Genomic DNA, 4,412 nt, shown 5'->3' with positions numbered 1-4,412 from the left:
TTATTTTGTTAGTTTCTACAAGGGTCTGTCACAATTTTGTTTTATTTGTCTGGGGTGATTTATTTCCCACTGCTTGTAATTTGTGGTAGAGAAATTGAGTGGGAGGCCCCACTGTGAGAGTTTGCAGTTTTGTGTGTTGATGTTGCTCGCCGTGGTGAATGAAAAGTCGGCCGTGTAGCCGCCTGTTGCGTAGTTGTGTGCCGATGTTGCTCGCGGTGGTGAATCGGAAGGCCGGCCGTGTAGCCGCCTGTTGCGTACCATGGTGGCAGTGGTCAACCCTGTGAGGAGGAAAGAGAAGAATGGCATGTAGATCAGTGGGTAGCAAGAGTTTCGCGTTGATCACGTGCCCCTCAAGCACAGGCACGTGAAGAAAGACGACAATAAGATTGATCATACGGTTGCGGCTAAAAGTGTAAGTGGTCAGGGGGAGGGGGATTGAGGAGAGATGGCATGTAACTGACCAAAGTAAATGGGAGGGAACCGCTGAGTGGGGGAGGGGGAGGGATGCATCGGTGATGGAAGATGGGACTGGTTGCTGAATTACTAGCTACGAGAGCAAATCGGCCAGTTGTGGTTCTTGAAAATTTGGGTTCGCTCCGTAGAAAAGCACGGGTTGAGTTTGTCGGGTTCACCGTCGCAGCCTTTTTTGAAAAAGTCTCTTATGTTTTAGTTATTCAACCGGCAATCCATCGTTAATCTGGCACACTGAAGGAAAAAACGGTTCGATGAAAAAATACACAACAGGCCGAGCTATTCCCCCTCGCCGCCGCCACACCTCAGCCCCATCGCCGTCGCGGCCGCACCTCAGCCCGCTCGCCGCCTCCGCGGTCGCACCTCAGCCCGCTCGCCGCCTCCGCCGCAACCCAACCCCTCCTCCCCTCCAATGGATGCCGCCCCAACCACCTCATCCAATAGGAAGCCCCAGTTCGGCGGCCTCCGTTGCCGCCCTTCAGCGGCCACCTCGCCACCCCTCCAACGCCCACCACGTCCTTATCCAACGCCGCCCTTCAGCGCCCACCCATCCGCCTGCCCGCCCGGCAACGCCCGATTGAATCGTTGCTGCCAAGATCTGCCTCAATGTGGTTTGCATCATTGCGGCGACGGCATCGTCCATCTTCAGCTCCGGCAGGACTAGCACAATTCTCGCAGCTGGTATCCTCTACTCTCATCTCCCTACTATGAATCCTGACTGATTCTCTTCCTCCTCCCTGTGTCTTCCTCTCTGAATTTGGTACTAGGTATTAGTGCGTAGCAAGTAGTTAATCAGCCAGTGGTGAATCTAGGATAAGAATAGAGGGTGCGCTGAAATCATTAGTAATTGTGCTAAACTGGTACGAGTATGATTTATAGTCTGAATTGTTGCATGGCAAAACAGTACCATGTTCTCTGAATATTTTCAATCCTATCGCACTGGCATGTATATTCTGCATCTCTTGAAGATATTTGTGACATGTTGGCTGCCTTTTCCCCCCTTCTTTGCGGTTAAACGTTTCAGTCTTTAATCCCCTGGTTTTAGGCTATAATCCCCCGATTAGTACTGATATATGGAGTACTTATACAGAGTTGGGGCCGGGCACTAGATCTTGCACTCTGAAATTAATAATACATCTTCTGCAATACTCATAGTACTATGAGATTCTTAGTACTCTGATTAGTATTGATATATGCAGCAGTGATGCAAAATTGGGGGCCCCAGATCTTGTACTCTGATTAGTACTGAATTTTTAAAAGTTCATATACTCTGAAATTTTCATCGTACATCACGTAAAGTGCCCAAGGTGCTTGTGCGTACACTCTGCAAACACTGAACATACAAAGTGCACAAGGCTGATATATTTCCCTCCATTTCTGTATGAATTAATCCTAGATCGTTACAATAACATGCCAACCTTCTTTTCACTTCATGCCACTGTAAGGTTAGTTTGGTGCTGATGCTCCTTACGTCCATGTCATTGTAGATGGCTGTGGAAAGCTGGAAAATTTGCCTTTTCTATCAAGATGAGAATCAACAACATAAAGTTCTAGAAGGATTCATGGACAGAAAAGATATCTCCTTTTATGAGTTAGTCAAATTGATTGAAGAAGTTGGCTTCTCGCCGGCATATGGTTTCTTGTACTACAGGAAGAAATACCCTCGTGGCAGATGCTATTCTGACATTGCTTCTGACCATGAAATACTTTGTGTTCAGTCTTCCCCTGGAAGTTAGCATAGGAATACACAATGTTTCTTCAGAATGACAGAGCACCAAATCGAGGCAGCAGGCTGCCATCGAATTCCATGGAATAAAACTGACTTGTGGATGTGATTAATCACTTACCAAAGTACAAGTTCATTCTCTGATGAAAAAGGCCAGTGTTTGGGGCGCACTGCGTAGCAAGGATATGTTGTAGGCTATATAGCTCTTCTGTGGACTGTGAGAGGTTGGGGTTCTCATGCTTGCTTGGTCGGAACCTTTTCTTTTGAGTCGATTGATGAACGATGGGCATGAGGGCATCTCTGCACTAACTATGCTGTATGTGTACTCCACTACATACAGATAGCTCGCTCGTCGTATCTCGACAGAAGAAGAACAACTTTGATCGATGGAGATGGATTTCTTTCCTGTTGTTGCGATTGTATGTGCCTTGCCGACTAAACTATCTTCTTTCTTATTTACTGTCAGGTAACTCTTTCAAAGATAGCTCGCTCGTCGTATCTCGACAGAAGAAGAACAACTTTGATCGATGGAGATGGATTTCTTTCCTGTTGGTGCGATTGTATGTGCCTTGCCGACTAAACTATCTTCTTTCCTATTTACTGTCACATAGTTCTTTCAAGTCCATTTTCTCTAGCTACATGATGTTTTCTTTATCGGCTGTAATTTATTTGGCATTTGTGACAGCCAAATTGTCATGTCAAACGTGCTTTGAAGATTTTTTTATTGCAATTGACATGTATTTTATTTTCTAAATAACCTATTCTTGATGGAGTCTGATCTCCTTTTTGACATATTCCAAGAATAAGTTCTCATGTTCAATAATGCAATTCGGTAGATTATCTTGGATTATGGCATTGGGTTAATAGGATTTCATTGAACATGAATTTCGTTCTGCACAGGGATTCAAACTACAGTGCAATGATTTATTGAAAAATCTGCATCTTAGTGCTGCCCCATTTTCTGCGATTCAAATCTTCTTGGCTATGATAGATGGTTCAAAAACCATGTGAATCTTGGAACGGATCTGTTCTTCATATGTTATTATAGCCCGTGCATGAACTATTTTAAGACATGTTTACATTAAGGTCATATACATTGTTTTATAAGATGGTAAATTCAAAGAACTGTTTGAACCTTGGAAGTGACACTTATAATTTTTGCAGCAGGGAAGCTATTTGTGGTGTAATATGCAGCTAAAGGTATTCCAGCATGAGCTTCCATGCACAACATCAGTGCTTAAAGTAAAGGCTTCAGGACTTAAAAGTAAAGTACACCCATGGCTTAACTTAGTTTCCTTTTCTTATAGAAAACTTGATTCTCTTGTTACAGATAACTTGATTCTCTGCTCACAACCAACTGCAGCAAGAAATAATTTCACAGGTAGCCTTTTCCTTTCACTGCTTTGGCAACATTATTTTTTGAGAACTGACAACATTTTAACATGGTATCACCCGTTGCAACACACTGCAATTATGCAGCCACAGATCGTGCCAAAGCATAGCCAGCCTTGGTCCAAGGAGATAGAGAAGTACTGACAAGGTGGCTCGTTCGCAAGTTGGAGCCATCCATGAGCTCAGTGCTCTTGGTCGCTCACAGCAAAGAACTGCATGTTGGCTGGGATCTTGCCCATGTAATATCTTCAGTACTGTAATGGCAGATTGTACTTTTGATTACTTGAGCAATTTTTTTTTGCAATTTTTTTTGGTGTTTAGGCCATGCTTATTGGGCCAAGAGGCAGACCCCGTATAATGCTGACCCGCTAAGTGTGTTTACAGTTTGAGGAAAAATGGCTTTGCGGGCCGGCGCGGGGGCCGAATATCCATTTTTACAGGCCCGCTTTGCGCTGGCCGGCAAATCCTCTTTTACGGGTCCGCTTTGTGGGGTCTGCTCGGCCGCCGCCTGCGCCGGCCCGTAAATCAGTAATTTGCATTTCAATTTCGGGTATGAAAAAACATTTCTTCTTCCCAATACCAAAATGAGTATCCACCTTCCTACACACATGACCATCTCAATAAACTACCGAAATTGAACTGAATAGGTTGACAAAGCCGAATGAAAACAAGAACATACCCCGTCGTTTTCGTATTTGAAGAATACCCATCTGGGGTGTTGCGGCATTGCTAGATGTTAGCCACAACACCGTATGTGTGCAATTGTCGCACTATATGAGCCACATCGGCGAGCCGATGAGCTGCTGCGTGAGCGCTGAGCCCG

The 4,412-nt window shown here is 44.8% G+C and overlaps 1 long non-coding RNA gene across 3 annotated transcripts; it reads left to right on the top strand.

The window, feature by feature from the left end:
• The first annotated feature begins 724 nt into the window (after positions 1-724).
• LOC109762744 (uncharacterized) lies at positions 725-3,970 on the top strand. 3 transcript variants are annotated; one of them, XR_002232772.4, is made up of 5 exons: positions 725-1,152; positions 1,959-2,757; positions 3,362-3,439; positions 3,528-3,578; positions 3,677-3,970. It is a non-coding gene; the product is annotated as an uncharacterized lncRNA (long non-coding RNA). The 3 variants fall into 3 exon arrangements; XR_005762913.3 differs by having other exon boundaries at positions 3,362-3,461; XR_005762912.3 differs by having other exon boundaries at positions 746-1,152; positions 2,664-2,757.
• The last annotated feature ends 442 nt before the right edge of the window (positions 3,971-4,412 follow it).

Source organism: Aegilops tauschii, chromosome 7 (assembly GCF_002575655.3).
Source record: "Aegilops tauschii subsp. strangulata cultivar AL8/78 chromosome 7, Aet v6.0, whole genome shotgun sequence".
NCBI classification, from domain to species: domain Eukaryota; kingdom Viridiplantae; phylum Streptophyta; class Magnoliopsida; order Poales; family Poaceae; genus Aegilops; species Aegilops tauschii.
The sequence above is the reverse complement of the archived record's forward strand: the minus strand, read 5'-3'. Positions and strand labels throughout refer to the sequence as shown.